The 12,424-nt window shown below is 41.1% G+C and overlaps 1 pseudogene across 1 annotated transcript; it reads left to right on the forward strand.

The window, feature by feature from the left end:
• Window positions 1-4,154: 4,154 nt before the first annotated feature.
• LOC309564155 lies at window positions 4,155-8,156 on the forward strand (annotated as a pseudogene). The gene is made up of 3 exons: window positions 4,155-4,160; window positions 6,370-6,539; window positions 7,444-8,156. The product of its transcript is annotated as an uncharacterized misc_RNA (transcript).
• Window positions 8,157-12,424: the final 4,268 nt, after the last annotated feature.

Genomic DNA, 12,424 nt, shown 5'->3' on the forward strand with positions numbered 1-12,424 from the left:
ATACCACTCTTACCTGTAGAGTAAGGGTTGGCCACTGGGGGGCGGTGAAGTATCCATACTGCTCTTAAAGCGGAGTTCCGGGCACAGATGTCATTTTTTAATAAACATACCCCTGGGACAGTCAGGGCTAGCACATTCCACAATGGCTAGCCTCTGATCTGTCCCGGTTCGCACTTACCTTTTAGAAGAAATACTTACTTATAAAATTTCTTCCACAGCGTTTCCATCTCTCTTGTGGGCAGCTGAAGCCGGCGTGGTCCTCTTCTGTGTCTTCTTCCGCGTCTTCTTGTCCCAGAATGCGCCTGCACCGGCCCCTCTCGTCACTTCCGGTGCGGCGCCGCATTCCTAAACAGCTTCTGGGCATGCCCAGCAGCTGTTTAGCAGGGGAATGCGGCATCGCCCGGAAGTGATGAGCGGGGCCGGTGCCGTTGCATTGACTCCTGGGAGCGATGACATTCAACTCCCAGGAATCATAGCGAGTCAGGAAGTGACGGGGTGAGCCGCGGCTCCGAGGGAGGAAGTACTCTGAGGTGAGTATTTACGATCTTCAATTAAAAGGTGAGTAAACAAAAAAAAAATAACTATCCAATTCCTTTTCAGGTGATCTCGAACTAGCGGAGGGGCACAAATAAAAAATATTGTTTTTGTGCCCGGAACTCCGCTTTAACAGGAAGACTAATAAACACAGGAATAAGGAAGTGCTGCATACACAGACTGCACACAGACATCCAGCAGGATTAAGCTTACCACTAGCAGAGAACGATCAAACACAGGGAAGCTGCTGCATATGCCCGCAGTACAATCCCAATGTGATCCACTGTGACAGCAGTTTTAAATCTGCCGCCAGATGATGACGTCACCGCCCCCCCCATGACAGACAGCATCCGTGCGCATGTGTGAGCACGAAACAGCCACTCCACTGCGCTGGCACCGCCCCTAGACACCCAGCGGTGACCCGGAAGCTGCGCTGGGACACAGGAAGAGCCGGGGCCGCAAGATGAAACTCACCTGCGTTCCAAAACACCGCAAGACAAAATACATATACAAAAAAAGGCTGCCATACGTTACCAAGCACGCTCCGAACCACGGTCTGACCTGGGACACGAAAACCTCCAGTGCATCAATTCGGGGTGTATTAATGGGCCTCCCGCTAGTAGCTAGGACGATTGGCCGTATTCAGCTTGCCCGCCAGTGGCCAGGCTTTATGCTTCTCCAATGCATGGGATTGCACACCCGTGTCCTACCCCGCTAGTAGCTAGGGCGTACTGGACTCTTCAGGAATTCAGCCTGGAATCGATCGTGTAAATCACCAGGAAATAGACCGAAAATCTTCATGAGGTAAGACTTGATATCCATCCAACAGGAGGAGGACAAAAAATGAACATGGTCTCTAGGGCAGAGTGAATTTATGGGAGTGGGGTCCTATGAGGTAGGAGGAGGCGGGACTAACCCACATGTAGGCTGCCATGGAGTCTGTCAGGAAAAGTATTTTTCTATCAGTCACTGTGTGCAGCATTTTTCCTTCAGCTGTGCTGTGCTGACTGATCATACACTGCTGTGTTCAGTTCACATGTGCTATTATTGAGTGGTTTCAAAAATCATACACTTTTTTTCTATTCCACTATTCAATATACAGCCTTGGGTTAAAAAAAATTAAATTGTGGCCTGCAGCAGAGCTGAATGATATTTGGGGTTTTTGGGGTTCATCTCATACTTCTGAAGATTTGAGGGTGCTGCCTGTTCCAAACTCCTAATACTCCTCATGCAGCCTTTTAGGGGTACAAACAATAGTAATTGGGGCCTAGTGTGGTTCTGTACGTGTGAGATACATACACTTTTTTTGATCATATTTTCTATTCCGCTATTCAATAAAAACCTTTGGGGATCAGTTAAATTGCGGGATAGTCTGTGTTGGTACGTGTGGGATACACCTTTCCAAGTTTTTGGGGTTCATCTCATACTTCTGAAGATTTGAGGGTGCTGCCTGTTCCAAACTCCTCCTACTCCTCATCCTGCCTTTAGGGGTACAAACAATAGTAATTGGGGCCTAGTCTGGTACTGTACGTGTGAGATACATACACTTTTTTTGATCATATTTTCTATTCCGCTATTCAATAAAAACATTTGGGGATCAGTTAAATTGCGGGATAGTCTGTGTTGGTACGTGTGAGATACACCTTTCCAAGTTTTTGGGGTTCATCTCATACTTCTGAAGATTTGAGGGTGCTGCCTGTTCCATACTCCTCCTACTCCTCATCCAGCCTTTTAGGGGTACAAACAATAGTAATTGGGGCCTAGTGTGCTTCTGTACATGTGAGATACATACACTTTTTTTGATCATATTTCCTATTCCGCTATTCAATAAAAACCTTTGGGGATCAATTAAATTGCGGGATAGTCTGTGTTGGTACGTGTGAGATCCACCTTTCCAAGTTTTTGGGGTTCATCTCATACTTCTGAAGATTTGAGGGTGTTGCCTGTTCCAAACTCCTCCTACTCCTCATCCAGCCTTTTAGGGGTACAAACAATAGTAATTGGGGCCTAGTGTGGTGGTGTACGTGTGAGATACATACACTTTTTTTGATCATATTTTCTATTCCGCTATTCAATAAAAACCTTGGGGATCAGTTAAATTGCGGGATAGTCTGTGTTGGTACTGTGAAGATGAGAAGAGAAATTAAATGAAAATATATTATCAATATTATATTTTTATAAATATTATATTCTTGTAAAGACTTTCTTAATTACCTCCATGCCATATACTTATATATTTATATCCATTTGATAGTCTAGATTTCCCTCTTGTCTTAGAAATATATTTTCATATATTAGTTTTCAGAATCCTGTCTGATATTGCGCAAATGTACTCGTGGCAAAAGTTGTTTGTTAGGATGTTAAGAAATGTGCGGCCAAAGTTATTTCTTAGAATAGCTTAGAATAACAGCACTTATCTTATTCCTGGAAGTGCAAAAACTCCCTAAATCCCCCATAAGCCTAGATTATGGCTTTTCCAGTAAATGATAATTATTCTTATAGATAGTCCATCATGCTAGTTGACAGGATGAACTTTAGTTTATTTCTCCATAGGTCAGGGTGACCATTTTTCCCTTTCTGTATAATCAACAATTCAACCAAGGAATGTATTGTGTAATCTCTTATTTGGGCTCATGCCCACCATTTACTTGTATGTGATCAAAACTGTATAAAAGCTGTAATTGCGTTGTGAAAGGGACTTCAGTCCTTCATGGCTGGGGTCCTTGCGCAAGATGATATCCAGTAAACTTACATGAACAGATGCAACCTGATTGGCGTGATTCTTATATCTCAAAGGTCATTATTACAATGGTGACCCGTCGACGTCTCTTTCTGTCCGATATCTCCCCGCTGCCGGCGATTACCACACAACAGGAGGGATAACACAGAGGCCTCAGGTGAGAAACTTTTATTTTCTCATATTTTGACACTGTCTTTGTCTGATGTGTGGTGATGTGCCGGTTAGGGAGTGCGGCCACGAAAGATAACACGTTTCCTTTGAATTTAAATGCATTCTGTTTATGTATGGTTATTGAAATCATTATATGGTACCAAGGGGGAATATTGTGCATGCAAATATTATTGTTAGAAATAGTTTTCTCCTCTCCTTACTACCAGAAAATGACAATATAAATATAGCTATTAAAAAGGGACGTATTCTTAGCAGGTACAACTATTTTCTGAGGTGTGTGTGTGGTGCTGAAAGGCCAAATGTGGTGGTATTAGGGCAGGTACTGCCCTAAACCCCAGTGCCTGTATGACCTGCTGTGTGTTCTTTGAAATAGGGAGTCAGACAGAGAAAGGCTAGCCTATATTCACTCGTGTGGGAGACGTCCCAACGAGATAGAACAGTGAGATATTATAATATTGTCCTGAAAGCCGCTGGTACACGGCTGTTGTGTTGAGAGAAATGGAGTCCTTGATCCCGGGAACTCCAAATATTGTCATTTTAAGTGGTAACGAGACTAACAAATGAAAATGGGAAATTTAATTGATAAAAATGTTTTGCCCATTATGAAAAACTTCGGGCTTACAAAAACTAAAGCAAAAATGTATTAAAAATAGCAAAGAAAACAGGCTTAAATGTTGCTAAATTGCATTCAGGTGCACCCATCGTTAAGATGATGGTGAGTGGTGATCCAGACACCCTCAAACATCATGTAAAGTGGTGCAAAATTACTAAAAAAGCGTATGAAGAGGATCCCTCTAAATGGTGGCCACCAGAGGGCTATTCTGAGTATGCCTAAAAATTGATGCCTTGTTTAACTTGCTATTTAAAATGTCTGATTGTGGGGGAATTAAATGTCTAGCAGCACGGGAAGGAAAAAAGAAATAGGTGAAGCCCTCCCTATAAAATGTGTTCAGAAAAAGCTGTTTTAACATGTAGATGAGGAAGAGTAATAGAAACAGTTTTATCAGGGAAAATGTAGTTTGCTGTAGGTGGCAGGACACTTTGAGGTTATTTTTTATATATAGAATTATAGATAATGAGAATTTACATTTTGCTCATAAGTCCCTGTATGAAAGGGAGCTCTGCTGCAAAATTTAGAAGAGTGGCTACTTGCCAATTAAGGGTTCAACAGTAAATATTTTCGGTCCCGTTATAGCTATGGAATTTATTAGTGCACAGAAAGGGTTACTGCAAGTAGTGTGACCATTGGACCCTGTTGGCACCGAGCCAAAAGTTTTAAATCAGAATAACTTTTTATCTGATTATAGTTTTTGAATGGTATTTTAGGGGTGTCCTCTATTGAAGGAGGGGAACCTCTGGTCAGGTTTATAGTTTTATCTGATTTTAGCATACAAGTGGTATCTGATGTGCCATCTTTACTGATGGCCATACCATCCAATGCTACTCACTTTTACAGTGAAGTAATGCGTTTTTTTTTTTTTTTTGCGTCCTAGTGGACGAGGAGACAAAGCCATCTTCGTTTTTTGTTTTTCAGTCCAGGTAACTGACCTGGTGTAGAAATGCCCTTAAAAATAGGTGATGGAGGTTAGTATATAGCAAGGATAGGGAAAGTGTATGTCCCTTAGAAACCCCAAGAAATTAGGGCAATTATAGAAGATCTCCCAAACATTGCCAAGAGTCTTAAAAGAAATGGTACAAAAGGTTGATGTGAATGGAGAAAACTCAGCAAGCTACATATATAGATATGTGGATTTTGATTGGTTGTGCAGTACCTGAGGGGAAAAAAAAATAAAAAAAAAATAAAAAAAATAAATATGCGTATGTATGGAACACATTTGCAATAGATAAATAAGTATGCATGAATCAGGGATATTGAGGATACAGGCACATGGCCAAAATACGTATAAAACAAAGATTGATACAATGAAATTCTAAAGAAATGAGTAACAAGTATGTTTGATAAAGGACAGGATATGTGAATGTTATTGGATGTTGTTTAGAAGGAAGGTGAGGAGATGTTGAACTATTGGAATAGATTCAAAGATGCTATATAGAAGCAAAGTGATTGGGTGACTGAAAGTGAAGATGACATTAAAACAACCTAAAGTGATAAATATTTTTGTAAGTGGATTGTTGTCTGAGATTAGAAAAGAAAATGGAGCTCCGCATAGCAGGCTGGAGAATTAAACCTGTCCCTGAGTTGGTTGACATAGCACAGATAGCTTGTGAAGTGTTAAGGAAAAAATAGAGAGAAAGGAAAAAACTAAAATAATGAAAATGCAAATCCCTAAGGTTAGAGAAAAGGTACATAAATCCAGGGGAATGTCAGTTTCTACAGTACAGGTGACGGAACCCCCTTATCCCCCGTCAGGAATAGTGTACATTTCCAATTTGGGGTCCCCCAGGCCAAAAGGGAGAACTGGAGATCCAAAGAGGGGCAGTGTAGCACCCCTACATAAATTGTTGAAGAGACAAACAAAAAGCAATTATAAATTCACTTTAGAAGAGTTAACCCCTTCAGTTATGGAGGCATTTAAACAAATCAAGCAATCTTTGCTAACAGTGCCCAGTCTTGGTTTGTCAGACTATAGCAAAGATTTCTATTTATTTTGCACAGAAATAAATGGACATGCGAATGGGGTGTTAATGCAACACTTCTGTGCCAGACATCGCCCAGTGGGGTACTACAGTTACCCATTGGACAGCGTTGCCAGGGGGCTACCTGGATGTCTAAAAGCAGTAGCGGTGTCTGCCCTACTGGTTGGAAAAAAAACTATAGACATTGTATTAGGCAACACTTTTATTTGATGTGCCCCCATGATTTGGAGGCTATGTTGAATAGTGCCTATACTAAACACTTCTCAGTACAAAGGATAGCACATTGTCATTTGATTTTGTTATCAGCTTCTAATCTAAAAATTCAGCGCTGCCAGACTCTGAATCCAGCTACTTTTCTATCGGAAGCTGACAGTGAGGAAATTGATGATTCTGAATACCTAATACATGATTGTGCTACCTTTATTGATGAAGTAACAAAACCCACATCTGATTTTCAGGATGAATCCATTGCTGGTCTGCCTGTATGTGCAGACTTGTTGGTAGATGGCTCATCCCTCAGACGACCTGATGGGTTAACATTAGCTGCCTGTGTGGTAGTAAACGGTGAGATCCGACTACTGCATACTGAAATTCTGCTAAATTCTAAGTCAGCGCAAGCTGCGGAAATTACAGCTCTCTGTGTTGCATTGGAGCTAGCAGAATGAGATACGGTGAATGTCTACAGTGATTCTGCTTACGCTGTGGGTATATTGCACAGCTTTGCACAATTATGGCAGGAAAGGGGTTACCTGATAGCAACAGGAACACCCATTCAATACAAAGAGTTAATTGACAGACTGTTGTTTGCAGTCCAATCGCCTCTTAAAGTAACAGTAATTAAATGTAAAGTACATACCGGGTTTAATGACAGTGTATCGGTTGGGAATGTTTTGGTGATAAATATGCAAAAGAAGCTATTCATTCTTGTCAGCCACAAGTAGTCCCTATATTTTTGGTCACAAATCTTAAAGTCGACCATGGGGTTGTCAAGGCCCTACAGGAAAGTTCACCCCACTGATCCACTTGGTCTACAAAAAAGAACTGTTTGCGGACCAGATGGCCTGTGGAGGTTGAATGATAAACTGGTTGCTCCACCGACTCTTTTTCCTTCATTGTTGGCCTTGAGCCATGGGCATTGCCATGTCTCAACAGGAGGGATTATGAACAAACAGTGGTGGGCACCAGGTTTTTACACATATGCTGCTAAACAAGTTAAGGAATGTAATGTATGTCAAATGCATAACATGGGTAAACCAGTGCCTACCCCTATGAAACACATTCCGCATACTGAGGAGCCGTTTTCAAATTGTGCAGATTGACTTCTCAGATATGCTCCCTTGTGGCCGATTCAAGTATCTTTTAGTTTGCGAATATTGTTAAGTAATTAAGTGTCTTACTAGACAATTGATTCCTAGGTTTGGTATGGGAGCTGTGTTCTCTTCAGACAGAGGTACACACTTTGATAGCAAACTAATAGAGGTAGTAGATATCTTAGGTCTGAAACAACAGTTACATACCACATATGGACCACAGGTTAGTAGGATGGTGGAACGCAGTAAGCAAACCGTAAAAAAAAAAGTATCTGGCCAAAATGACTACTAATGGAAAGAGCACATGGGTAGAAGCATTGCCTATAGCCCTAGCAACTATCAGGACTACCCCAAAGGAGAAGATATATTGTTTGGTCCCCCTCCTAAAAGGCTTCCTACAGGTTCTGTAACATCAGAAACCGTGACTTTAAGACTTTAACACAAATGTGTTTTCTGATACTTTTTCCAAAGCAGGACAACCAGTGGACCTAAGTGAAAAGACTCATGGACTAAATTCTGGAGAGTGGGTATATATCAAGAATCACACCCCCAGGACTACTCTGTCCCCTAAGTGGAAAGGACCATTCCAGATTATTTTTGTGTCTCCCACAGCTGTAAAGCTAAAAGACTACAAATATTGGGTGCATGGTTCCCATTGTAAGAAAGCGGTAACTCAGAACAAACACACAAGCCAGTGTACTGCAGGCCAAGACTTTTCTGTACCTTTACCTCCTAGGTCATCCCCACCACTGACTCAGGCTCGAGCCAGAAGATTGCAGAAGGATGTATCTCATAGCGCCTAGAGCTGACCTACATCTCTGGGGAATTATCCTGGGTGGAGGAGCCTTGATGTGGCTGACGGTCATGATGTATGAATGGACTCACATGATAAAAAAGGTGAGACGCATGATACCTTTTCTTTCAATGCTACTGTAATGACTAAAAAGCTACACATTACCACAGAACCTGAAGCTGAGCGACGGTTAAGGAGGGATCTACACGCTAGTGCTAAAGTGGGAGAACCCTTTTATGATTCCTTTGTGGCCATGCAACTACAGGCTGCCAAGAAATTGGAAATCACTAAATGTTGGATCTGTACCCATTCCTCTATCTCGCATAAGACTTTGCCCTTATTAGGTATACCTAGTACCCTGTTTGAGATAGAGGATGGTGCGCACTTTGGCGATATCGGTGCTAATATGGTTAACAGGGCCATTTCATTACTCCTGTTTACCAATGCCCCCATGAGGACACCAGCGGTATGTATTAACTTTACCCGCACTTACCCACCCGAATTACTTGACAAAGGTTTCAAGAACACTGATCGGCCAGTTGGAGATTCTCAGTGTATGGACAATGCAGATGTCAGGTATTGGTTTGATGGTAAGGATGTTATGTGGAGCACTGATCGATATCAGGAGTTGCATGATTTCACACATCGCCAACACTCACGCCAGAATAATTTGAAGTTATTGATGTGTCTACAAGGATACGCTTATAATAAAGCATGTGCCGCTCCCCCGGGATACTATTTTGTGTGTGGAAAGAAAGCTTATACATGGATTCCATTAAATTCCATGGGAGTTTGTTATTTTGGGAGAGTTGTGCCTGCCACATGGTACATGAGTGACAATGAATTCAAAGAGACACAATTGCATAAAATCCCTGCCCACTTTTTCAAGAGATCCCTTACTGAGCAGGACATTCCAATACAAGTTGCCCCTGGACAAGAAGAAAGAGATGATACTATTGAAAATGAGGAAAATAAAGAGGATAATGAGGACGCCAAAGATAATGCGAGCCTAACCTTGAAGCACCCCCACTTAATGTAACCGAGGATTTAGGTCCAGATCTAGAACAAGATGATGATACAAACATTGAGTCCCATGATAGGGAAATAAGACCAATCTTTTCAATACCTTGGGTAAATAGATGTTGTATAAAAAAGGCCTTTAGTTTCATTATAGACTTAGCTGATCTAATGGATCTAATGGATAATATAACTGCTTTATATGACAGGAATTTTATCATCATGGCCACTGAGCTAAAATGGTTAAAAAGGAGGTTCTGCAACACGGCTGGTGTCGGATTACCTTACTGCAAGCCAGGGAGGAATGTGTACCATAGTAGGAACTGCATGCTGCAACTACATAGGAAATGATACGAAGGCTGAAGATGCAATAATTTCACATGTAGAGAGGGCGCAGCAATTGAAGCTAGATTTCCGTAAGGAACATACCGAAACTGCGTGGATAGAAGGTAGATGGGAAAGCTGGCTTTCTTGGTTAAATCCTATCAACTGGTTTACTGGTATTGGAGGATGGTTTGCAGGTATATTGCATGGTATATTATATATTGTTAGTTTCATAGTATTAATTATACTCATTATTAAATGTGCACTAATGCTATGCAAATGCTGTATGAAAATGACTACAAATGCTTGTGAGGCCTGTACTAATGCCAGTTCTTTTGAGCTCTCGAAGTCTCGTGTAAGGACTGCCCATGAGATGGTTATCCGCCTGCCTGGAAACCGACTTAAAGACACAGAAATAGTGTGAATCTGCTAAAAGAAAGAGAAATACAGAAGAATTCTGAAAAAGGAGGGACTGTGAAGATGAGAAGAGAAATTAAATGAAAATATATTATCAATATTATATTCTTATAAATATTATATTCTTGTAAAGACTTTCTTAATTATCTCCATGCCATATACTTATATAGTTATATCCATTTGATAGTCTAGAGTTCCCTCTTGTCTTGGAAATATATTTTCATATATTAGTTTTCAGAATCCTGTCTGATATTGCGCAGATGTACTCGTGGCAAAAGTTGTTTGTTAGGATGTTAGGAAATGTGCGGCCAAAGTTATTTCTTAGAATAGTTTAGAATAACAGCACTTATCTTATTCCTGGAAGTGCAAAAACTCCCTAAATCCCCCATAAGCCTAGATTATGGCTTTTCCAGTAAATGATAATTATTCTTATAGATAGTCTATCATGCTAGTTGACAGGATGAACTTTAGTTTATTTCTCCATAGGTCAGGGTGACCATTTTTCCCTTTCTGTATAATCAACAATTCAACCAAGGAATGTATTGTGTAATCTCTTATTTGGGCTCATGCCCACCATTTACTTGTATGTGATCAAAACTGTATAAAAGCTGTAATTGCATTGTGAAAGGGACTTCAGTCCTTCATGGCTGGGGTCCTTGCGCAAGATGATATCCAGTAAACTTACATGAACAGATGCAACCTGATTGGCGTGATTCTTATATCTCAAAGCTCATTATTACAATGGTGTGAGATACACCTTTCCAAGTTTTGGGGGTTCATCTCATACTTCTGAAGATTTGAGGGTGCTGCCTGTTCCAAACTCCTCCTACTCCTCATCCTGCCTTTAGGGGTACAAACAATAGTAATTGGGGCCTAGTGTGCTTCTGTACATGTGAGATACATACACTTTTTTTGATCATATTTCCTATTCCGCTATTCAATAAAAACCTTTGGGGATCAATTAAATTGCGGGATAGTCTGTGTTGGTACGTGTGAGATCCACCTTTCCAAGTTTTTGGGGTTCATCTCATATTTCTGAAGATTTGATGGTGCTGCCTGTTCCAAACTCCTCCTACTCCTCATCCTGCCTTTAGGGGTACAAACAATAGTAATTGGGGCCTAGTGTGGTTTTGTACTTGTGAGATACATACACTTTTTTTGATCAAATTTTCTATTCCGCTATTCAATAAAAACCTTTGGGGATCAATTAAATTGCGGGATAGTCTGTGTTGGTACGTGTGAGATCCACCTTTCCAAGTTTTTGGGGTTCATCTCATACTTCTGAAGATTTGAGGGTGCTGCCTGTTCCATACTCCTCCTACTCCTCATCCAGCCTTTTAGGGGTACAAACAATAGTAATTGGGGCCTAGTGTGGTTCTGTATGTGTGAGATACATACACTTTTTTTGATCATATTTTCTATTCCGCTATTCAATAAGAACCTTTGGGGATCAGTTAAATTGCGGGATAGTCTGTGTTGCTACGTGTGAGATACACCTTTCCAAGTTTTTGGGGTTCATCTCATACTTCTGAAGATTTGAGGGTGCTGCCTGTTCCAAACTCCTCCTACTCCTCATCCTGCCTTTAGGGGTACAAACAATAGTAATTGGGGCCTAGTGTGCTTCTGTACGTGTGAGATACATACACTTTTTTTGATCATATTTTCTATTCCGCTATTTAATCAAAACCTTTGGGTATAAACAATTAAATTGCGGGATAGTCTGTGTCGGTACGTGTGAGATACACCTTTCCAATTTTTGGGGCGCATCTCATACTGCCGAGGATTTGAGGGTGCTTCAGTCTGCCTCCTGCCTGTTCCGAACTCCTCCTACTCCTCATCCTGCCTTTAGGGTACAAAAAATTGTAATCGGGGCCTAGATTGTGTTTGTACGTGTGAGATACACCGTTTTGTAAAATTTGTCCTATTCCGCTATTCAATATACACCCTGTTTGAGCGTAAAAAATTAAATTGCGGGATAGTCTGTATCGGTACATGTGAGATACACCTTTTTAAATTTGTTTGGCGCATCTCCTTCTACCGCCGAGGATTGCAGGGCGCTTCAGTTTGGCTCCTGTTCCCAACTCCTCCTACTCCTCTTCCTCATCCTGCCTTTAGGGTACAAAAAATTGTAATCGGGGCCTAGATTGTGTTTGTACGTGTGAGATACACCGTTTTGTAAAATTTGTCCTATTCCGCTATTCAATATACACCCTGTTTGAGTGTAAAAAATTAAATTGCGGGATAGTCTGTATCGGTACATGTGAGATACACCTTTTTAAATTTGTTTGGCGCATCTCCTTCTACCGCCGAGGATTGCAGGGCGCTTCAGTTTGCCTCCTGTTCCCAACTCCTCCTACTCCTCTTCCTCATCCTGCCTTTAGGGTACAAAAAATTGTAATCGGGGCCTAGATTGTGTTTGTACGTGTGAGATACACCGTTTTGTAAAATTTGTCCTATTCCGCTATTCAATATACACCCTGTTTGAGTGTAAAAAATTAAATTGCGGGATAGTCTGTATCG

The sequence above is a fragment of the Pelophylax lessonae genome, assembly GCF_965119305.1.
Source record: "Pelophylax lessonae genome assembly, chromosome: 9".
Lineage (NCBI taxonomy): Eukaryota > Metazoa > Chordata > Amphibia > Anura > Ranidae > Pelophylax > Pelophylax lessonae.